Genomic DNA, 26074 nt, shown 5'->3' with positions numbered 1-26074 from the left:
ACCACATACTGCTAAACTGCATGTACTCACTTAGAAGTTTATCAAGTTATCTAGCTTAACACAAGGTTCACCCACTAATTATGTTTACATGGTATTACATGTATAGCTATATTATGTGGTTTGCTTGACATATCATGTGAAGAAACACAAAGAAAGTCACAAAGGAAAGAATGCTACCAGTCCGGATATGATAAAACAAACAAGAGAAGTGTGCTTGACTTTATCCAACCAATACTGTCATGTCGTTAGGAAGAAAAATCAAGGCAAGTTTTTGGGTGATGTTTTATCACCAGCCGCACCCATCCTGTCATCATCTTTACTATGCAGTACTATTGTACTGTATGATAAAATGTGCCCTTTGGATGGTGCTACTGATGCAAGTTTTCATACCCAATGGAGAATTTTAATAGTGTTGCATATGGTGACTGTTTTATTAGAGTATTTGACAAGACTACAAAATCTTGTGTACAGAATTAGTGTGTGTCTGTCTGTCTGTGGGGAGGAACGGAGACTATCGGTTGAGTGGTATCCACAGCCTCAGCCTGTGCATGGAGCTAAGATCCACTGGAGAGACAAGGCGAGGCAGGAGCCATAGGACCTGATTCAAGAGATTCAGTACTGCCTTGCCAAAGACAGGAACATGTAGAGAGATGTGTGCCAGAAGGTGCAGAACACTACTCTTTCTGCACAGAAACTTGTCACCATGAATTTCAAAGTAGACAGGGTATTGCCAGACAAGTATTAAGTGACATGTCCACAAGGGAGGAAGAGGTAGCCATGGTTAGGTTCACTACCAATAGTGTGAGGCATCGTCCAGTGGATGGCTTCACTTTAATGGTCAATGGTGTGTGTGTGTGTGTGTGTGTGTGTGTGTGTGTGTGTGTGTGTGTGTGTGTGTGTGTGTGTGTGTGTGTGTGTGTGTGTGTGTGTGTGTGTGTGTGTGTATGTGTGTGAAAGGAAAGTGGCATGTGCCCTGTACCCCCTCCCATCACTTCAATAGTATTGTAATCTTTCACTTTTGATACATGCACTGTATATATGTGGAAATTTGATGTTTAATAACATATAAAATATTATAGTATTGTCAATACAGTACGTACACATTATGTGCTTTGACTTCAAGTTCAGTGACACTAAACTAACTAAGGGCAGCCATACAAGTTTAATTTGACAGCATGTTTGTGGTCATGCACAAAAAATGCAGAAACCCAGACCATACTGAAAAATCTCAGTGGACTAACTTATGTACGTACATTGTTTCAAAAGTGGCAGAATGGATCAGATAAAGCATGATACAATTTTAAAAGGAGACTACTGCAATTCATGGAACGTATGCAGTGGCCAAAATGAATGATGATTTTAGATCATGTGGCAGTAGGTTGGAAAACCAGTTACTGATGAGGAAGTTTAAACATTGTAATTGAGTGGACATCAGAGATACCCTTTCCACAGCAGTGTGAACATGACAATCACAAAGTTGTTGCTCAACAATACTGCAAATGACAGTCAAAACCCTTCACCTTATGATGTGTGGTGATAAACAAAAGCTAAATAGAGACTACATTATTGAGGTAACTTTCAACTACTCTATTAGCGTATCTTGATGTACTTGACATTAGTGCTGCCACAACATGTGACTAGATATAGCAAAATCAACCATATGGGTGCAAGAGCCAAAAATGAGAAAACACCAGCATGAAGTTGCTGCACTATCAGGCTAACAATTTCCATATCAAAGTCCTCTTCAACTTGTCAGGTCTGCTTGTGTTAGACTGTTTTCTGGCGGCCTGTATAACCATGCCAGATGTCTGTACAGGTTTGTGAACAGCAGGGAAGTGCTTTTGGGGGTATATGTATACACTCTGGACAGACGATCAGTAAGCTGAATATGTGATGTATGTTTGTTCTGTGAGATTTCAGTCTATTCCTGCCTCTGATGGGCTGTTTTGTGGTCTGGTGCCTTCAATTACCATCCTCATCCATTTTGTAGTCTATCTCTTACCCACCCTACCACCCCGACACTCAGCCCATTTTGAGGACTCATGATATAGCAACACTGGTGAAAAATCTATCTAAAATGGTGGGAAACTCTACAAGAGTTATCTTGGCCACCAAATGTTCTTAAATGCTATGAATTGCTCCATCTTTGTTGAAATATCCATACGTGTAGTTGCCAAGGCTGGTGAGTAACAATACATTAAATGTGACTGGATTTGCGAAAAGGTACCTTTTTCACACACAAAATTTGACCCATTGTTTAAACTTTGAAGCTTCATAACTTTCATCCCCTTGTATATAATTGCCTGAAAATTTCCATGATTGCAGCTACACTATCTGGCTGCATTGTGATACTACGAACAAGTTAATCAGTGTAAGGAGCCAAGTGTTGTCATTTTGTTTGCTGGTATGTAAAATGTGTGGAAAAGGTACCTTTTCGCAAATCCGGTCACAAATTATTAAAATACTTTTTTTTCTCTGAATCAACAATGCACCCACAAGGTGATTTTCCAAAATCCAGTCACACATAGAAAAACTCCATATCATATATCACCAAGGTTTATGTCACGATACAAACATATATTATGATAACTAACTATAACATGACGAACTCCTCCTTGTAAATTAAAATATCTAAGTTGGACATACACCTCAAGTTAAAGTTACTCATGGTAATCAGGTTTAAAGCATCTTTTACTAGAGATGAGAAAAGTGGTTAGCACTCTATAGAAACCTTAAAATCTCAGTTTACTTCGGGGTTGAATTGAGCCCACCACTATAAACCATCAACACATACTTAATTAAATAACAAATACCATATGTTTGGCCTCCCCATATCATTGTACAGGGTACAAAGTGGTGCATACCTGCTGTGCATCCATATTATAACATAGCTGCTGGTTAGAGCTCGATATCTTCCGTCTTAGCTGAGATATCGCCGTTCAAAAATACATAGTCGCCCATACAAATTTTACAAACGTCCCCACACTACTGCGGCTATTTTACATCTGTGACGTAATTTCGGATAAGGCTCATTAGGATATCACATTTTATTTCTACTAAATACATAACACCCAAGAAAATTTTAAACTTTAGACCCTCTGAAATTGAATGTGAGACGGATTTCAGCAGTTTAATAGAATAGCTACTACTGAATACTCTGATTTGCCTGACTGCTACATTACGTGACTGTTCTATTAGAGTATCTCGATATTTTTAGTTATGCTCGGACCTGGGCCTCGATTCCCGCTACGCCTCTGTCAGCCTGGTGCTATCTTTCAGTCCTACCCCTACTTAAATTATAGAAACTTACAACACTTCTAGCCAGTTTAGTTGTAAATCTTGGGCTCAGTTTTCACTTTCAATGCCGCTTAGCAGTAGCCACCCTTCTGGTCGAGCAGCTAGTCTATCCCAAACACCAGCTTTCTATGTAGTATGACGGTACCAGTATGGTACTCTAGCCATATGCTCTAGCCAACGGCGGTTCATCCTAATCCGCTGAGTTTGTCTTGTACAAGTATCTAACGCCAAGTTAAATGCACAGCGCATAGCTATGAACTGGTTGCTATAAGCTAAAACCGGTTCCGAACAGTTCTCAAACCGGTTATACAAGTTCAATGTTTACTGTTGCACGTAGTGCATATAAACTGGTTGCCGTACACTCAAACCGGTTATACGAGTGGAATGTGTTGTAACTAACGCGTACTGCGTTTGAACTAGTTGCCAGGTACTGAAGAGATGTTACTATGGATAGCACTATATAGAAAACCTAACTTGGTAATAAAGAGTTGCAGAAACAAACCTGTCGTTTTATTAAATGTTCGGATATCGCTTCATCTAATACCGGTTAGTGTTCTGTTCTACACCTTGTAGTTTTGTCTGTGAATTAATTATTTATGACGTCACGTTTGTATTATTCTTATTACTTATTACTAGGACCACGTCACATACAACCAAGTACATACACCAACGTGACAGCCCCCCGGTGAGGCTATTAGGTGGTGAATGCATTATCCCCAAATCAACTCAATATGTCACAGTAGTGACAGATATAACACTATAGTGGCATCGTAACTAAAGGCCACCAGTAGCTAAGTGCCAGTACATCATTGGTGTGGTATAAATGGCACAGTGATGTGTACAAAGTATATGTATACAAAACATACAGGAGAGAACTATACATTATTGCAGTATTGTATGCAGCAATACATTATAGGCAACATCACCATGCAGATAAAACTTATTAGCCAATATACAGCAATGCATATCAACATCAACTAGAGGTAAGTAAGGTTCATCAGTGATGTAGCAATGGCACAGTGATGGGTGACACACCATAGTTATGCATACACAACTTTCAGGAGATAGCTACACAATGCTGTAGGCGTATGCAAGCCAGATGAACCAGATAAAGGAAGACAGCCAAGCCACTAGAGCCTAGTAGCTACGCCAGGTGAAGGCAAAAAAGATTAAGCACGTATTGAATTGCCTGACACCAACACAAAGAAAGTTCGCCATGCCAGCTGCACAAGACAAAATTGTTTACTTGTATTTTATATGTAACTGTAAGCTTATTGTAAAGAGCGTGGCATATGTCAGTTTAATGTTTTCTTGTATTGTTTATTTACCTGAATGAATCCACTGGCAGCTGGCATGGAGACTTGAGATGTTACAAACATAAAAACTTACTTGTAATCTTCTTGTTTACACAAGTGGCTTCTGTAATCTTCTTGTTTACACAAGTGGCTTCTGGCTCTCCTGCACGGGCATCACTAATCTTCTTCGCGCAATATGTAAGTAATTAAGCAAGGGTGTGGTACTGGGCGTTATATAGAATTACACGTATGGTAAGTCATCAGCACAAACAGGAGCGACGATTATACGTTTGTGCCTTCATTCACAGGCGAATCTATCCCCGGTTAGTTCATGTCTCTAGGCCTCGTAGTTTTCTCAAACATTAATTATTAATTATTTATTTAATTATTTATTTATTTATTTATTTATTATGTAATTTTAACCGCGTTTCGTATTATTCTTAGTACTTGGTTATACAATTATTATTATTATTGTTTACTGAGCAGTCAGCCCTGCTGGTGTGCTCAGGAATCACATAAACAAATACATTAGGTACAATAATATGATTGGAGTCTAGCTGTAAATAGATCAGTATCTGCAATTTCAATTGTGTCAGTTGGTAGTATGTTCCACTCGTTTATTGTTCTTGAGAAATAGCTGTTTTGGTATGCCGTGGTGAATGAGGTAGGTAAAATATAGTGAAGATGGTGGTATTGTCTTGTTGGTCGTGTTTTTGGTAAGTAATAATGAGGAATTTGGAGTGATAACTGTTGGTAGTGTATCTTATGCAATATTTGTAACCTAGATAATTTCCGACGAATTTGTAATTTAGGCCATTTCAGCTGATCCAACATTAGAGAAACTGAACTGAATCTGCCATAGTCATTCAACACCCAGCGCGCTGCTCTTCGTTGTACTTTCTCTAACTCTGAAATATCTTGGTTATATAATAATGGGCTTATAGATGCCATGGCAAGCTAACTTACCAGGCTAGGCCGCAGGCCTTTGAAGGTGCCCATATCTAGATTGCTTCCAAAAATCCAAGCGCAGCTTGAAGGTTGCAACTGTTGGTACTGAAATGATAAAGTCAGGTAAGGAGTTCCATAGATTGACTATTCTATTTGTAAAAAAGTTCTGCCTAACAAGTAATCTTGATCTTTCTTTAAAAAGCTTAAGAGAGTGGCCCCTGGTGGTAGCAGTATTTAAAGTAAAAAATGTAGATGGGTCCAAGTCATAATTAGCGATTTCCAACCAACTAATTTTTCACACATATTTTTGCTACTTAAATTACACACCTTCAATAAATGTTTCACAAGCTGCCGTTCCAGTCAATGGTAGTCAGTGCTTCGTACTTCGTAATACGCTTTACTGGATTAAAACCTATGCGGTATTTATTGAAATATGTCAAATCAAAGTTTGAGAAATAAAAATCGCCATAGGAATCCCATACAAATAATTGCGTACGTAATTCTAATCGGAAGAATACGGCACCGGTGATAGCCAAAGTTTCCGAGTGTTTCCGCGTAAATCTATGGCAGATGAGGGCGAAGAAAGTGTTTCTGGGCAAACCGTATATGCTGATTTCGATTTTGCCGTGTGTTTTTTGATTGGAGGACGACTGACGTTGGATTACGACGAAAATATGGCCCTTTTAAAGGTAAATCGCCATCTAACACTGTTCAGATTTCAGCATTACAACCACCCTGGGCTTCAAGGCATCCTTCTGCACCGATGCGAGTATAGTTTGAAGGTGAGCAGTTTGTTGTCTTGCGCGGAAATGCAATATAAGGTTCAAGGTTGAGCATAATCTTTTCAAAAGTAGAGACTGGCATGTGATACCAACCTTATATGGCTTCACACTTACCTGGTGTTATATTCTGGTGTATTTACTGTTGTTTTGATCCATTTTATAGCAGCTTCAGTGATTGTAATTTTGATCAGAAGCTATTTATAATTTCTCTTTGTAGTATAGTGATGTCATTGTGTTATATAATAATTACTAACCTTAGTGCTTACAATGTGACATAAAGCTGAACAGTGTCCAAAAAATCTATTAATATTGGTCTTACATTTTGTTATCTGATTGTCATGCTTCTGAAGTATTTGCTAATTGTGACTTGTGATGCCAGTACTTACCATGTTATATAGTATTACTGATTTTTCTAGTTGTTATCCTTGAAAATGCATTAGGTACCTGTGTATACTAGTATTACATAATACACACAGTTTTATTTGTGAATCACTTGCTTTATTCATGTAATATTCTGAGTGGTCAGTCTACAAAGAAGTGGTCACTCTTGAGAGGTTTTACCTAGCTCATATGCTGTTCTCCATAAAATAGTTATGTGATGAAAATTTCATGTCATTATTAGTTTCCTATCTAGATTTATGACACTTTGAATATTGTGTTTGGTGCCATGCGATATATGTAAAAAGCATTGAAAATACTGTACACAAAAATCATCACACTGTCAACTTCTTTTGCTTATATCTTTCCACCAATTGAGGTGGGATTTGCACTAAAATAACCCCTGAAAAATAGCACAATATTTATCATACCAATGAATGCATGGAATATTAATTATTTAATTAGTTGGAAATCTCTATCATAATGTCGTTTAAGTATCTTATATGTTTCAATCATATCACCACTTTGACGTCTGCAATACAGAGAATAGAGATCCAGAATTTCGAGACAGCTTTCATAAGTCAAGTGGGCTAATCCACGAAGGTGTTTAGTTGCACGTCTCTGAACCTTTTCAAGGGTGTCGATGTCTCTGGCCAGCGAGTACAGACTCCAAGATTGCACACGATATTCCAAATGCAGTCGAACATACATCTTATACAGAAATATAAACATATCAGTAGAGTCAATTCTAAAAGATCGCCTAATAAGCCCAAGAACCTGTGTAGCCTTGACTGCAGCCTTTTGGCAGTGTAGAGATGGCTTGAGATCACTTGTGCACCACACTCCAAGGTCCTTCTCCTCGTTCACTAGTTCTAGGTCAGTAGATACATATTTACTTTTTTAGCACTGATGTCTCAATGTCACTGAGAACATAGAATTTTTACAACATCTAGTAAGTGTGTTAACATACAGTGACTGTGCATCAATTTGTAAACATATATTACAGGTGCCACAAGAAATCAGTGAAACAAACAAAATGATGAACTCCAGGTAGCAAAAAAGTGCTGTTTTGCATGATAACAACTGTGCCTTTTTAGTTTACACTACCAATGCTGCTGGTCTGGCAGAATTGTTTTTACAACTTTGTTGGCAACTGAGTGTGACGTACCTTCAGCCATACAGGTAACAAGTATATGATTGTTGAATATTTCTTTACTATACTGCTATTTACTACAGCTGATAACATGTCATGTGGCAGGAAGTAACTCCAGTGAAGTGGCAGTGAAGCGTCATTTGCTGATGATGAAGCCTTGCTACTGATCTCTTTTTTCAGTGACTTTCCAATATTATAAAGCTGGATATTGTAAATATTTTGTTACAGTTTTACTGTATGTCTTTAACATCATTTGATATTTTATACGGAGTTATTTGCAGAATTTCATGGAGTAAAGGAAACGTCTTGCATACTTATGTGAACTCTCCTAGAGTAACTAGAACTCCCTACAATAGATTTTTCAAATGGTTCCTGTTACTCCTTTGCGGGGTGTTAGTTACTCTCCACAAAAATATAGGGGTGTTAAATCTGGGAACTCCCCTAGGGGAGTAACAGTTACTCCTTATTTTTAACAGTGTACTTTACGGGACGGGACGTAAAAAATTACGCTCAATTGGACTATCCTTTTAACTAACAGATTGAGCGACCTTCATGTACCAGTAGTTGGGCCACCACTATGCCACATCTACCGGGAATGTAGCCTCGGTAGCTCATTCGCTAAGATATAACTCAGCGCGAGGCCGCCTGAAATAAAGAAGCACGTACTGTGCACCTGCCCACACCTGCAGGTGCTAGCTAAGAGAGCACATGGCACATGGCTGAAACGAATGATTATGATTTAATACAGATGAAAGATCATCAGTTAAACCTGATCGAATAACTTTATGGAACCTGCCATCCATATCCATTCAGTAAACCTCACCTGCAAATGTCCTACTGTATAGGCAACAATGTTATATCCAAAGTGACCACTCATAGAGATCTGTGTATATCAAGACACACGGTAGTGTGTCGTGCGGTCCAAGAAGCCGGCGCGCAACCCCGTGAGTATATTGACAGGAAGAAAGAAAACGCAATTTTCACACCTCCGTAGCTCTGTGCTGCCTTGATGAAACAAGACAAATTTTGCTGTGTACATTCCCTCCAACTTCAGTACTCCACATTCCAAATTTGAGAGAAATCGCTTCAGGAATTCCTGAGATATGCGACTTCAAAAATTGGCTTAGTTTCTTGGTTTTTTTTCTTCTTACAGTATTTTCTTCCTCTTTTCGCACACTTACAAAAACTGCTATAAAACGCGAACGCGTTATCCGATAGCCTTGAAATTTTGCACACAGAAGGGGGGTATAAAGGCGCATCTTGGTACCACCTTTGGCTGGAATACCATAAACAGGCAAAGAGTTATGAGCGATTACGCACGAAAAATAACACCAATATGTTGTCACGCCTACAGGGTAAACCGCGTATGGGAAGAAGCTGAAAATCGGTGGGTGAATAGGTTAACTATTGAACCTCAAACCTTTTGTGGTTTGAAAGAAATCGAGTTAAAAACCAGGAAGATACAGCGAAAAAATCAACAGTGTGTAACAATTACGCAATCGAGATTAGCCAATTTTTAATTTATTTTATTTTATTATTATTATTATTATTATGCTTGCCACGCCTACCAGATAAACCACTTGGGGTAATGCTTTGAAAATCGCTGAACAGATGGAGTTATCATCTTAGAAAGGCTCTTCAATAGTGTAGAAGAATCAGACTTAAAGCCACGGAGTTATAACACGAAATCCAACTTGGTGTAGCAAGTGCGAGATCGAGATACTCTAATAGAGCAGTCATCCTAATAGAGCAGTCACCCTGAACAGAATTCAAGAGATCAGTTAGAAATAAGTAACCTGTATAGAGATCAGCTACAAACAAATCACCCTGTAGAGAGTTCAGCTACAAACAATTCACCCAGTTCAGACATCAGTTAGAAGAAGTTTTCTTGTAGAGAGTTCAGTTACAAACAAATCACCCTGTTGAAAGATCAGCTAGAAGATGTCACCTTGTAGATAGTTCAGTTACAAAGAAACCACCATGTAGAGAATTCAGCTACAAACTAGTGACCCTGTAGAGAGATCAGCTAGAAGAAGTTACCTTGTAGAGAGTTCAGCTACAAAGAAACCATTCTGTAAAGAGCTCAGCTGAAAACAAATCACCTATACAGAATTCAGCTACAAACAAATCACCCTGTAGAGAGATCAGCTAGAAGAAGTTACCTTGTAGATAGTTCAGCTACAAACAAATCATCCTGTAGAGAGATCAGCTAGAAGAAGTTACCTTGTAGATAGTTCAGCTACAAACAATTCACCCTGTACAGAGCTCAGTTAAAAGAGGTTTCCTTGTAGAAAGTTCAGCTACAAACAAATCACCCTGTAGAGAGATAAGTAAGAAGAAGTTACCTTGTAGATCGTTCAGCTACAAACAATTCACCCTATAAAGAGATCAGCTAGAAGAAGTTACCTTGTAGAGAGTTCAGCTACAAAGAAACCATCATGTAGAGAATTCAGCCGCAAACAAATCATGTATAGAGAGTTCAGCTACAAACAAATCTCCCTGTAGAGAGATCAGCTAAAAGAAGTTTCCTTGTAGAGAGTTCTGCTACAAACAAATCACCCTGTAGAAAGATCAGCTAGAAGAAATCACCTTGTAAAGAGTTCAGCTTCAAAGAAACAATCATGTGAGAGTTCAGGTACAAACAAATTGTCCTGTAGAGAGATCAGCTAGAAGAAGTTACCTTGTAGAGAGTTCAGCTACAAAGAAACCATCATGTAGATAGTTCAGGTACAAACAAATCACCCTGTAGAAAGATCAGCTATAGAAGAAATCACCTTGTAGAGAGTTCAGCTACAAAGAATCTATTAAGTAGAGAGTTCAACTACAAACAAATCACCCTGTAGAAAGATCAGCTATAGAAGAAATCACCTTGTAGAGAGTTCAGCTACAAAAAAACCATCATGTAGAGAGTTCAGCTACAAACAAATCGGCCTGTAGAGAGATCAGCTAGAAGAAATTACCTTGTAGAGAGTTCAGCTACAAAGAAACCATCATGTAGAGAGTTCAGCTGCAAACAAATCATCTGTAGAGGGTTAAGCTACAAACAAATCTCCCTGTAGAGAGATCAGCTAGAAGAAGTCACCTTGCAGGGAGTTCAGTTACAAAGAAATAAACCATGTAGAGAGTTCAGCTGCAAACAAATCACCTGTAGAGAGTTCAGCTAGAAACAAGTCACCCTGTAGAGAGATCAGCTAGAAACAAGTCACCTTGTAGAGAGTTCAGCTAGAAGAAGTCACATTGTAGAGCTACAAAGAAACTACCATGTAGAGTTCAGCTGCAAACAAATCACCCTGTAGAGAACTCAGCTACAAACAAATCGCCCTGTAGAAAGATTAGCTAGAAGAAGTTACCTTATAGGGAGTTCAGCTATGAACAGATCACCCTGTAGAGAGTTCAGCTACAAACAAATCACCCTGTAGAGAGTTAAGTTACAAAGAAACCACCATGTAGAGAGTTTCAGCTGCAAAAAAAATCAATCACTCTGTAGAGAGTTCAGCTAGAAGAAGTCACCTTGTAGAGAGTTAAGCTGCAAATAAATCACCCTGTAGAGAATTCAGCTACAAACAAATCACCCTGTAGAAAGATCAGCTAGAAGAAGTTACCTTGTAGAGAGTTCAGCTACAAAGAAACCACCATGTAGAGAGTTCAGCTGCAAACAAATCACCTGTAGAGAGTTCAGCTAGAAACAAGTCACCCTGTAGAGAGATCAGCTAAAAACAAGTCACCCTGTAGAGAGTTCAGCTAGAAGAAGTCACATTGTAGAGAGTTCAGCTACAAAGAAACTACCACGTAGAGAGTTCAGCTGCAAACAAATCATCCTGTAGAGAGTTCAGCTAGAAGAAGTCATCTTTCAGAGAGTTCAGCTACAAAGAAAACCACCATGTAAAGAGTTCAGCTGCAAAAAACTCAATCACCTTGTAGAAAGATCGGCTAGAAGAAGTTACCTTGTAGAGAGTTCAGCTACAAAGAAACCACCATGTAGAGAGTTCAGCTGCAAACAAATCACCTGTAGAGAGTTCAGCTAGAAACAAGTCACCCTGTAGAGAGTTCAGCTAGAAGAAGTCACATTGTAGAGAGTTCAGCTACAATGAAACTCCCATGTAGAGAGTCCAGCTGCAAACAAATCACCCTGTAGAGAACTCAGCTACAAACAAATATGCAGTGTAAAAAGATCAGCTAGAAGAAGTTACCTTGTAGAGAGTTCAGCTACAACGAAACCACCATGTAGAGAGTTCAGCTACAAACAAATCACCTGTAGAGAGTTCAGCTAGAAACAAGTCACCCTGTAGAGAGATCAGCTAGAAACAAGTCACCTTGTAGAGAGTTCAGCTAGAAGAAGTCACATTGTAGAGAGTTCAGCTACAAAGAAACCACCATTTAGAGAGTTCAGCTGCAAACAAATCACCCAGTAGAAAGTTCAGCTATGAACAGATCACCCTGTTGAGAGTTCAGTTAGAAACAAGGAATCCTGTAGAGAGATCACCTAGAAGTATCGCTTTGTAGAGAGTTCAGCTACAAACAAATCACCCTGTAGAATGATCAGTTAGAAGAAGTTACCTTGGAGAAAGTTCAGCTACAAAGAAACCATTTTGTAAAGAGCTCAGCTGCAAACAAATCACCTGTACAGAATTCAACTACGAACAAATCACCCTGTAGAGAGATCAGCTATAAGAAGTTACCTTGTAGATAGTTCAGCTACAAACAAATCTCCCTGTAGAGAGATCAGCTAGAAGAAATTACCTTGTAGAGAGTTCAGCTACAAAGAAACCACCATGTAGAGAGTTCAGCTGCAAAGAAATCACCCTGTAGAAAATTCTGCCAAAAACAAATTGCCCTGTAGAAAGATCAGTTAGAAGAAGTTACCTTTTAGAGAGTTCAGCTACAAAGAAACCATTCTGTAAAGAGCTCAGCTGCAAACAAATCACCTATACAAAATTCAGCTACAAACACATCATCCTGTAGAGAGATCAGCTAGAAGAAGTTACTTTGTAGATCGTTCAGCTACAAACAATTCACCCTGTAGAGAGAGCAATTAGAAGAAGTCACCTTGTAGAGTGTTCAGTTACAAAGAAACCACCATGGAGATTTCTGTAATCAATATATGTGACCGGATTTGCAAAAAGGGGTCTTCCACACACATCCAATTCCGTAAACGTTGGAGACCATAACTCAGTGTTCAAGTAACATATTAACCTGAAAATTTCACAATGTATTCAGCTATAGTGGTGCTCACCACTGCCCAAATATCAAGGCAATAGCTCTTTCCAATCTGAAGTTATCAATTGTCAAAGTTGGCAAATTGGATGTGTGTGGAAGACCCCTTTTCGCAAATCCGGTCACATATGTATTATACAGTATATATAATTTGTACATTTACTGATAAAATATTTAAAGTACATCTACTTCATCTTTTCTTCTTCCTGTAGTAAAGAAAAAAACATAGGTTAAAAAAGTCCCAAAGCTGGCCATAGGCCGGCTTTGGGGTATACAAATACAAAAGAAATGAAATCTAATCCAAAACAGCCAAGCTGTAAAAAAAGGGTGCGGCCCTCAGAAAGGCTATGGTGAAAAAAGACGTGAAATCCATAGAGGCGGCCAAGAAATGGCTGTGATGGTAGGTTAATTGTAAAAATTTTAATAACGACAATTCAGGTGAATTTTTGTGCTGCTTCACAAAATTTACCTAAATTGTCATTATTAAAATTTTTACCATTAACCTACCATCACAGCCATTTCTTGGCCGCCACCTTGGATTTCACGTCTTTTTTCACCATAGCCTTTCTGAGGGCCGCACACTTTTTTTACAGCTTGGCTGTTTTGGATTAGATATCATTATCTCATCAGATTTAGACTGGAGACCCCACCACCAATACATAATATCAAAGGCTTATCGGATGTTAGGATTGTTACGACGTTCTGTTTCAACTAACATAACTGCTATATCCAAGAAACATCTATATATCACTAGTCAGATCCCAATTAATGTTTTGCTCAACACTATGGAAACCATATTTATTAAAAGATATCAAACAACTAGAATAGCTTCAGCATCGCACAACGAAGTGCTTATTGAATGACTATACCAGCAACTATAAATCTTGATTACTTGAGCTCAAAATTTTGCCTTTAATGTATGCTTTGGACATCTGTGACATAAAGTTAAAAAAACCTTAAACCCCCCCACAAATGCATTTAATATCACTGACTATAATATTATTAAATTCACTTCAGGAAACACACGATCAGGATCTAGCTATAAACTGCAGCACATAAGAAGTACTAATGTTTCCAACAGCAACTTCTATTTCAACAGACTTCCTCGTATATGGAATGTTTTACCAATAATAAATTACAATCTTAGCTTACCTACTATCAAGTACAAACTTTCTACGGAATCATTTTGAACTAAATTTTGATCCTGACAACGCATGCACTTTTTCTTTTGTTTGTCCCTGTTGTAATTGTAATAAGTCCCCCAAACCTCCCAACTTTGATCATCTGTAATTATTAATATAATTGCTTTAAATGAGTTTATATAATATGATATAAGTAACTATAACTAATCTTAATAACTACTTACTCCTCGCCACTGGTACTGGATGCCAGTGGACCTTCAGCATACACTAGATTTTAAGGACTACTAATGTTTATACTGTATGTATCTTGTTGTATGTATGCTGTAAAGCAAACAATAAATAAAATCCCTATACCTTATTGCTGGCACAATGTACATGACATACGCGTACGGTACAGTAGTAACAATTCTTCAACTGAAGGAGTTGGGAGTAACCTTAGCAGGCACACCGCCATTCATACATGAGAGACACATAAGTATGTGTTGTGTAAATCTGATCCGGTGCTATTTATTTATAGCTATACTGAGCTTCACCAGCTCAGTATGACTGATAGCGCACATAAGTATGTAGCTAAAGAATTAAGGTGTCCCTCACAAAATTTCTATAACTACTCTGGACATCTCACATCTATTACACAGGACTTGGTAAAGGATTCCACAATCTTGATTGCTGGTGATAAAATATTGGGATTGGGATGATGAGTTAAAAGCTATCGTATAGCTAAAAATACAATTAGCTCCTCTATAACTCTAGATCTGTATCGGTATTTGGTTACCAATTTACAAGGTTGAAAGGCGAAGGGCTCGCATACATAATAGTCCATTGTGGTATACAACAATATGAGGAGTATTGTATTCATCATTATCCACTATGTAAAATGGAGCAGCAGTAGGCCTGCACCAATCATGCCAGCACAATTTGATGGTTGGTTGGTTGATTGGTGGTATTGCCCGTGGAGATAGATTCTTTATGTTTCTATAAATGAAGATTGTCCCTATCATTTGTAACACTGTCACAAAAGGAAGTTGATAGCTGGAGAGTGTGAATGGCCAGTCACTTTTGAGTCAGTATTTGATAGTAGAGGCATGCATTCAGACAAAAATACGAAGTCTGGCACTGTTCTTTCTTTATGCATAGGCTCACTAGGCACTGCAATGTTATTTAAAATGCAACAAACAAAAATTTGGGATTTTAGAAATAAAAATTAAAGAAACAAGGGAGGTCACCTACACCTGCAGATAATCTATTGGACATTTGACTCCTAATTCAGCTATTGTTCTTGCATGTCATTTATAAATGGTAACTAAATAAAGTTCTATGTAGATATGCTCGTTTTGTTGTGTAACAATCTGCACTCTATTCTAGCAGTGTTGATTTTTTATTCCATAATGAATCAATATCTCCAGCCCACCTGCATTCGTTTAGAAAATGTATCTCCCACCTGCATCTGTTTAAAAAAAAAACCCAAAACAGGAAACTAGCAATCAACTTTAACTGGTCTTATGTTATGAACTCTTGCTAAATCAACATAAGTTGATAACTGCTTGCTTAGCTAGGACAATGAAATAATTTTTAATGATATGTGCATACTTGAATGCACCTTGTCTAGTGGGATGTTGTGTTAATCAGCCACCAACACGACTAGCAAGCTACTTACTTATGTGTCTCTCGCTTTGAGCAACGCATATGAACTCATCTCCGCCTTTTGGTTTGACTGGTGGTGTGCAACAAATCCCACTAATTCCTTGAAGAATCCCTGGCCGCATCGTCGGTAGCTTAGGCATAGATTATAGCTATATCGATAATCTATGGTATATGGCGTACAACGGCTTCTACAGTAAGGAACAGGAACGGTAGGCTCCATAGTATCACATTATGTTCGTTGCTTGATTCGCTGTAGCAGTGGCCATGCGCTTAATTTGCACCTGCAGGTGTAAACACGTACTTCGTTATTCACGGTATTCCATGCACGCGCCCCGCGCTGAGTTACATTTTAGCGAAGTAGCTACTGAGGCTACATTCCCGGTAGATGTGGTGTAGTGGTGGCCCAACTATTGGTACATGAAGGTCGCTCAATCTGTCAGTTCAAAGGATAGTCCAATAGAGCGTTATTTTTTACGTCCCGTCCCGTAAAGTAGTAATGTAGCGTTTTCCGGAATTGATCCGTCCCGTCCCGTTCAGGAAAGTAGGTATGCCCTTTTATCAGACATTTCCTGTGAATGCTTGGAAAGACATTGATAATTAGTTTCCTTAGATTTTGGAGTTTCAGGAATTGAGCTAGCATTAGCTTCTAACCTAGAAATTCTTGAATTGAAGGATTCCACAAGGCTTGGAGTTTTAGAAATTATGTTGGTCTTGGCTTCTAGACTAGAGATTCGTGCAGTTCAACTAAGTGTTGACCTTTCTTGTGTTTGTGTGTCATGTCACCTTTGTGCCTGCCCCTACATACTCTTGCCAGCTGATCTGTTCGATGACAGACATTGCATGCTGCATTCTTATGGGGACAATTAACTTGCCAGTGTTCTTTTGTCGAACCACACGCAGGGCAGGGACCTGGTGGGGAAGACTAATGTTTACGATGAGATGCTTTCAATTGTGGCTTACGTCCGGATGATTGACGACAGTAGTGGCTTGATATGTGGAGAGGGTGATGTTGAGTTTTGGGAAGGGTTACATAGTAACAAAGGTAACAAAGTAACAAAGTGTTATAAAGCGCAGTAGCTAGCTACACTGTGCCCCTGGGCTCCAACAGCAAATTGCTGACTAGCCAGTACTCCAAATTGTAATTCTAAACATGAGTCTGGGAACGACAAGCAAAATCATGAATGAAAAACCTAGTGGAGATTGTATTTAGATAACTAACAAAGAAGCTAACATTTGAGCAGAATGGATTTAAAAGTGGAATGACAAATGGAAACCATCAAACTGGGTAACTAACAGCCATTTCAGTATATAACTAGTAACCAGCCTAAATCAAGATGTACGTTGTATAGTGATGAGAGTAAAATGGATTTGACAAGTCCGTGTAGTATGATATGTGGTAACTGGGTAACTACCAAACAAATTTCAGCATTATTTTACAGAGTAACAGAATTTAACTAGCCAAAATAAAGATACAAGTTGTATACCATGAACGTGAGAGTAGAATGGATTTGACAAATAGCATCATATGTGGTAATCATGTAACTGGGTAACTTCCAGCCAAATTTCACCATTTACAGAGTAACAGAAAAGTAACCAGCTTAAAAGATGCAAGTTGTATACTATGCATGTGAGCATAGGCGGATCTAGGAGACACTGTCAGGGGGGGCCAAGGGGGGGCAAGAAGTTTTAGTGCACAACAGTGTTTATTCTACTATGAGCTATGGGGAAATTCTAGAACACAAGTTATATTCATTTGCATAACCTTATTCAGCATATAGCTGGATGAACGATGGACATACAGTTTGTAAAACTGTAGTTGGAGAAAATTTTAAAAATCAGACCTCCCAGGTTTGAATTTCAGAGCATTTTTGATAATGCTTAGCTTAAAAAGTGTATGATTTGCAATGCGTACAAAGATTGGTTAGCCTATCTGAGATAACCTGTTTGATGGTAAAGTGTATACCAAATCAAAATAAGGAGTAGCTAACATTGTTACGATTTGTAAAATTTGTAAATTGATGACATCAGAATTGCGACTATTCTATTAGAGTAGTGACTGCTCTATTAGAGTATCTCGATCCTTGCACAAAATTCAAATTTATTTGCCTCACTTTCTTTACAGTGTACAGTTTAACTATAAATGTTAGGCACATTTATAAGCGTTGTCTTCTATTTGCCAATTGGCTTTCTATACTTCTAAATGCAGTGTGAATGCATGATTCTAGTTTCTGGTATACATATGGTACTGTAGGTCCAAGGGGGGCCAGAGAAGGGCCAGGGGGGCACAGCACCCCTTGGCCCCCCCTCAGATCCGCCTATGCATGTGAGTGTAGAATGGATTTGACAAGTAGCATCATATGTTGTAACCATGTAACTGGGTAACCTCCAGCCAAATTTCACCATTTACAGAGTAACAGAAAAGTAACCAGCTTAAAAGATGCAAGTTGCATACTATGCATGTGAGTGTAGAATGGATTTGACAAGTAGCATCATATGTGGTAACCATGTAACTGGTAACCTCTAGCCAAATTTCACCATTTACAGAGTAACAGAAAAGTAACCAGCTGAAATAAAGATGCAAGTTGTATACCATGCATGTGGGGGTAGAATGGATTTGACAAGTAGCATCATATGTGGTAACCATGTAACTGGGTAACCTCCAGCCAAATTTCACCATTAAACAGAGTAACAGAAAAGTAACCAGCTGAAATAAAGATGTAAGTTGTATACCATGCATGTGAGGGTAGAATGGATTTGACAAGTAGCTTCATATGTGGTAACCATGTAACTGGGTAACCTCCAGCCAAATTTCACTATTTACAGAGTAACAGAAAAGTAACCAGCTTAAAAGATGCAAGTTGTATATTATGCACGAGAGGGTAGAATGGATTTGACAAGTAGCATCATATGTGGTAACCATGTAACTGGGTAACCTCCAGCAATATTTCACCTTTTACAGAGTAACAGAAAAAAGTAACCAGCTGAAATAAAGATACACAAGTTGTATACCAGGCACGTGAAGGTAGAATGGATTTGACAAGTAGCATCATATGTGGTAACCATTTAACTGGGTAACCTCCAGCCAAATTTCACCATTTACAGAGTAACAGAAAAGTAACCAGCTGAAATAAAGATACAAGTTGTATACCATGCACGTGAGGGTAGAATGGATTTGACAAGTAGCATCATATGTGGTAACCATGTAACTGGGTAACCTCCAGCCAAATTTCACCATTTACAGAGTAACAGAAAAGTAACCAGCTTAAAAGATGCAAGTTGTATACCATGCATGTGAGTGTAGAATGAATTTGACAAGTAGCATCATATGTGGTAACCATGTAACTGGGTAACTCCCAGCCACCAATTACAGAAAAGTAACCAGATGTAAGTTTGTATACCATGCACATGATATTAAAGTGGATTTGACAAGTAGCATCATATGTGGTAACCATGTAACTGGGTAACTCCCAGCCAAATTTCACCATTTATAAAGTAACAGAAAAGTAACTGCTCAAAATAAAGATATAAGTTGTAATATTGTACTCTTGTTTGTATATGGTGAGAGTAGAATGGATCTGACAAGTGGAATGATACTTTATTTGGTAATCATGTAACTGGGAAACTCTCAGACAAATGTAGAGTAACAGAAAAGTAACCATCCAAAACAAAGATATAAGATACCGTGAGAGTGGAATGGATCTGACAAGTGACATGATATGTTTTAACTATTTAACTGGGTAAATCCCAGCAAAATTTCACCATTTGTGACCTGGCCTGCGATAATAGGGCATGTGGGCACATGATTTTTGCCTACTTTTGCACGCTTTCATCACTCATAACTTTTTGTACCATTTTACTATGGTATTAAACTTTTCAACTCTTAGTAAGCATTTAATTGGCATCATGATGCAAGTTACAGAATGCATAAACACTATTTCAATACTGAGATATGACCTGTAGAGTGATGGGGTGTAGTTTGTGCCCACATGCCCTGTTTTCGCAGGCCCAGTCACATTTACGTATGACTTACCAGAAAAGTAACCACAGTCATACGTTGTATAAAGCTAAAGTAGCTACCACAGAGATGGCTTGCCAGTATCATTTTTGGTAACCACACAACTGGCCTACTTCCAGTTAATTGTGAAGTAACAATGAATGCTGTGTCTTATTACTAACAACAATAGCCTATATTACACAGAGTTATCTTAAGTATATCGCCACTAAGGGCCCGGATAGGAGCCCTGGCAAGGCAAATATTTAAATGTGGCCAGATTTGAGATAAGCATGTTTCCACACACACAAAATCAAACTGACGTTTTTACAAGAAATGGATTGCTAGCACGTTACACTATCAATTCTCACTATGTGTTTGTCTGAGTTCTGCTGAGTCTGCTTTTGCCAGCAGTTTTTGTAAGACCCAGTAAAAGCCACGAGTGGTAGCAAGATGCCATTCAATGGCCATGGCTCTGTTTGAACAGTCTGATGTGTGGTGGACAAGGCTTGTAGGGCTCTCCAGTCTCGTCTTTCATCATTTGTGAGTGATTTGAGTACAACAAGAGTCCATACACGGCCCAAGTTGGACCTCTGGATTACAATCGTCTTTTCACTTCAATAGGTACTCCTATATTAAGCCCACCCACCATGCATCCATGCCCACTTTCCCTATTACTACCACCTGTGATATTAATACCTTTACGAAAAAAACAGTTCAAAACAGACTATATTTTGGGCACAAGAAACTTATACACCCACACACTGATAGCTATACATAGGTGAAAGTCAATTTCATTTGTTCAGCTTTACACATTACAAAGTTACAATACATTGATACTTAAAATCGCCATATCTACTAATGTAGTTTTGTGCATGGAAACCGGATTTTGTCAAATCCAGTGACAAATTACATTCCAAATAATTATGTTATTACATTAAAATACAGAATATGCAACTACAATGTTAATTGTGTGTGTACCGATAACTGGTTATAAAAGTTTCATAACCAATCTGCATGAGCTAAATATTTTCATGCACACACACACACTCACACACACATACACATTTTTGTACATAAACATCTTGCCATGCCCACATGTGTGTTTTAACACAACTGCATGGTCGAATGTGATCGAGGATTTCATTCTCTTTGTCTGTTTGGTTGTAATCATAATAATTTTTTCTCATGATTGTTACTCTAGAAATAATGAAATTTGGCTGAGAGTTACCCAGTTACATGGTTACCACATATGATGCCACTTGTCAAATCCATTCTACCCCCACATGCATAGTATACAACTTACATGGTTACTTTTTTGTTACTCTGTAAAATTAATGGTGAAATTTGGCTGGGAGTTACCCAATTACATGGTTACCACATATGATGCTACTTGTCAAATCCATTCTACCCTCTCGTGCATAGTATACAACTTGCATCTTTTAAGCTGGTTACTTTTCTGTTACTCTGTAAATGGTGAAATTTGGCTGGAGGTTACCCAGTTACATGGTTACAACATATGATGCTACTTGTCAAATCCATTCTACACTCACATCCATGGTATACAACTTGCATCTTTTAACCTGGTTACTTTTCTGTTACTCTGTAAATGGTGAAATTTGGCTGGAGGTTACCCAGTTACATGGTTACCACATATGAAGCTACTTTTCAAATCCATTCTACTCTCACGTGCATGGTATACAACTTGTATCTTTATTTCAACTGGTTACTTTTCTGTTACTCTGTAAATGGTGAAATTTGGCTGGAGGTTACCCAGTTACATGGTTACCACATATGATGCTACTTGTCAAATCCATTCTACCATCTCGTGCATAGTATACAACTTGCGTCTTTTAAGCTGGTTACTTTTCTGTTACTCTGTAAATGGTGAAATTTGGCTTGAGGTTACCCAGTTACATGGTTACCACATATGATGCTAATTGTCAAATCCATTCTACACTCACATGCATGGTATACAACTTGCATCTTTTAAGCTGGTTACTTTTCTGTTACTCTGTAAATGGTGAAATTTGGCTGGAGGTTACCCAGTTACATGGTTACCACATATGATGCTACTTTTCAAATCCATTCTACACTCACATGCATGTTATATAACTTGTATCTTTATTTCAGCTGGTTACTTTTCTGTTACTCTGTAAATGGTGAAATTTGGCTAGAGGTTACCTAGTTACATGGTTACCACAAATGATGCTACTTGTCAAATCCATTCTACCCTCACGTGCATGGTATACAACGTGTATCTTTATTTCAGCTGGTTACTTTTCTGTTACTCTGTAAATGGTGAAATTTGGCTGGAAGTTACCCAGTTACATGGTTACCACATATGATGCTACTTGTCAAATCCATTCTACTCTCACGTTCATGGTATACAACGTGTATCTTTATTTTGGCTAGTTAAATTTCTGTTACTCTGTAAATGCTGAAATTTGTTTGGTAGTTACCCAGTTACCACATATCATACTACACGTACTTGTCAAATCAACCTCATCACTATACAACTTACATCTTGATTTAGGCTGGTTACTAGTTATATACTGAAATGGCTGTTAGTTACCCAGTTTGATGGTTTCCATTTGTCATTCCACTTTTTAAATCCATTCTGCTCAAATGTTAGCTTCTTTGTTAGTTATCTAAATACAATCTCCACTAGGTTTTTCATTCATGATTTTGCTTGTCGTTCCCGGACTCATGTTTAGAATTACAATTTGGAGTACTGGCTAGTCAGCAATTTGCTGTTGGAGCCCAGGGGCACAGTGTAGCTAGCTACTGCGCTTTATAACATTTTGTTACTTTGTTACCTTTGTTACTATGTAACCCTTCCCAAAACTCAACATCACCCTCTCCACGTATCAAGCCATATCTAATTCCCCAATAGAACCCTGGCACAAAATGACAACTTGTGTTTAACTTGGGATTGTTCTGTCGTCCGAGCTCCAATGAGGATGAAAATCGCTATGGGGTTTGTCCACATGCTGATCATCATGAAAATCTTAGTTTTATCGTGCGCATTATATATAAGTAAGTTCTGTGTTGTTTTGTAATCTTTTCAAACCTTATAATGTATGTAGAATACTTTAAAACTTAAAAAAACCTACTGTCGTGTGGAAGGTAGTCTTTATTTATCTTTATTATTAATTACTAGGCAGGCAGCACAGCTGGTTTGCCTAGGATGTAAATCACAGAACACGTTAAATCAATAAGTTAAAGTATGTATGCTACAATGTGTATGTTACAGTTACTAATAATAAACATTACATGTGTTGATTACAATTACTATTCATAAATAATAAGTTACAGCATACAGTACATACATATAATTGCTAGTTACAATCAATCAGTGAGTTATAGTGCATATATTACAATAAAAAAGAAAAAAAGAAAAGTTACGATAATATAGTTATACAATTAATAACTTACGTAGTTCATTAGTAAAATTATCTAGAGTAGGAGCTTCGATAGCAGAAATGGGTAGTAAGTTCTAATCACGAAAGGATTTTAGAAAGTAACTATTATGATAATATTTAGTTCTAGCAGTAGGTATATTGAAGTGAAAATAATGTTGAAATCTAGTGAAGGGTGTGGTGGTAGTGGCTGTAATATAGGTAGGTATTTCTAGTGAAACTGAATTGTGTAGTCCTTGGTATAAGATAGAGAGCCTTGAAATTTGTCTTCTAATGTTCAATGTGGGCCATTGCAACTCTGAAAGCATGCTGGTCACACTGTTTTCCCAGTTGTAGTTAGATTTTACCCATCTGGCAGCAATTCTCTGCACCCTCTCAATGGCTTGGATATCTTTAGATAAGTGAGGATCCCAGACTGAGGGTGCATACTCTAGTTTTGGTCGAATTAGTCCCAGGTAGGCAGCGGATTTAACTGATTCATTACAATTGTTTAAGTTACGTCTCACAAAGTTTAGTGACTTTATTGCATTACTAGTGATGTTGCTAATGTGTGGAGAGAATGACATTGATGAGTGGAATAGGACTCCGAGATATAGATGCTGATTTGTACAAGTAAGTGCTTCATTGTCTATGTAATAGTGGAACTCAGGTGGTGAGGTAAATCTAGAACAGGTGAGTATAGCACATTTGTTGGTATTTAGGCTCATCTGCCATCGGTTAGTCCATTGGATGATGTAGTTTAAGTCCTGTTGTAAAAGATGATGATCACTGGTGCTTACTTTAAAGTGCGTAGTTACTTCACTCGGGTTAGCGATTTTCAGCTCCAGAGCAATTTTCTGATGGCTGTGTCATCAGCTCAAAAATATAAACCACTTCAGAGTCGGCATAGCTAACAATGCCATAATTGAAACCACAACTCCACCTTAGGTATTGTTGCATCATTGTGGCACCTCCACTTTAGTTGTTTACTTTATAAGTTGCTAACTTGATGTTTTTAGCATCTTGAGATAGCTACTTGCCTATGGGTATACACCACTGTATTGAGAAGTGTGCAGTAGGTGAAACATATTTTCTCACCACAAAGCATACAAAGATCGCTAAGATCCAATAAGACCTGAAGTTACTCTCATTACATGCACAAATTTGCAGCTAGGAGCAACTGCAGTTTCAAGACAGTCAAAATTGCTAGATGGCTTCCTGATTCAATTGTGCCATTTTCCTTGTAAAATGTATGGGGAGCCATGGAGAAAAAATGTACCTTTTCAGTTTTTAAGCACTGTGCATGCCAAAGTAGCTAATTCCAACCCAACAAACTATATATTTCTGAGATCGACAATAAATACTCTATCTATTGAGCATATAAAAAGCCCGTTTTTCCAAAATTCAAAAAATCGGTCTGGAATGCCTACTTATAACCAAGATTTGCATATTGTCCAACAACGCAATCATGTCACGTGATAAGGCGGTAGTTTCACATGTGACAGCTTAAGGCTGTGGACACAAAGTAATATAATATGTAATATTATTACAGTTACTTTATTTTATGGGTAACATGTAACTGTAACTAAATAGTTCAGTTGCAAGTAATATGTAATATGTAGCTAGTTACTTTTACAAAGTAACTTGTCCAACACTGTAGAAAGTCCTTGCAGCAGTACAGAAGTATTGGATTACAAACCACTGAGTTACGATTCCAAAGCCAACTACGTGTAGCATATGCGAGATCGAGATACTCTAATAGAACAGTCACCCTAACAGAGCATTCAGCTACGTTTATAACTTAGTCCATTATAGAATTATATTACATTGCAAGTTATTCTGTAGGTAGTTCAGCTACAAACAGTTAATCTTATAGACAATTCACTACAAGCAAGTTACCCTGTAGAGAGTTCAGCTACAAGTCACTCTGTAGAGAATTCAGCTACAAACAACTCGCTACATAGAGGGTTCAGCTACAAAAAGCTACCCAGTAGAGAGTTCATCTAGATCAGCTACAAACAAGTTACTTTATACAATGTTCAGTTACAAGTAAGTCACTCTGTAGAGAGTTCATCTACAAAAAAAAGTTACTCTGTACTACAAACAAGTCACCGTGTAGCTGGAGAGTTCAGCAACCAATCAACAAAACCACTTTGTAAAGAGTTCAGCTATACAAACATGTTATAATTATCTCTATAGATAAAGCTATAACTCTATACAGAGATCAGCTAGAAACAAGTCATCTAGTAGAGAGATTGGCTATAAGACATCACCTTATAGGGAGTTCAGTTACAAAGAAACCACCATGTAGAGAGTTCAGCTGTCTACAAATCACCCTGTATAGAGTTCAGCTAGAAACAAATCATCATGTAGAGAGTTAGTTCAGCTAGAAACAAATCACCCTGAAAATAGTTTAGCTACAAACAATGAGTTTCAACCACAGTTCAGAGTTCAGTTATGTAAGAAGTCACCTTATTAACTACAGTATGTGATAATCATCATTCAATGTTAAATATACAAATATTTCATCAGACAAAAGCTATACACACAATTACTTCCTTTGTTCCACAATTCCTGCAGTAAAGAAAAAAACAAGTTAAAAGGAAGCATCAAAGCCATATGGCCAGCTTTGTGGCTTGCAATTGAAAAAGAAGTGATATCTAAACCAAAACAGCCAAGCTGTAAAAAAAAGTGCGGCCCCCACCCAAAAAGGCCAAGATGAAAAAAGGTGCGAAATCCAAGGTGATGGCCAAGTAATGGCTGTGATGGTAGGTTAATGACCAAAATTTTAATTATGACAATTCAGGTGAATTTGGTGCCGAATCCTAG

At 38.0% G+C, this 26074-nt stretch overlaps 1 long non-coding RNA gene across 1 annotated transcript; it reads left to right on the top strand.

Moving 5' to 3' along the window:
- The first annotated feature begins 7706 nt into the window (after positions 1–7706).
- On the top strand, positions 7707–8118 carry LOC136244397 (uncharacterized). The gene is made up of 3 exons (XR_010695226.1): positions 7707–7750; positions 7798–7882; positions 7937–8118. It is a non-coding gene; the product is annotated as an uncharacterized lncRNA (long non-coding RNA).
- The last annotated feature ends 17956 nt before the right edge of the window (positions 8119–26074 follow it).

Source organism: Dysidea avara, chromosome 2, assembly GCF_963678975.1.
Source record: "Dysidea avara chromosome 2, odDysAvar1.4, whole genome shotgun sequence".
Taxonomy (NCBI): Eukaryota; Metazoa; Porifera; class Demospongiae; order Dictyoceratida; family Dysideidae; genus Dysidea; species Dysidea avara.
This window is presented reverse-complemented; position numbering and strand designations above follow the sequence as displayed.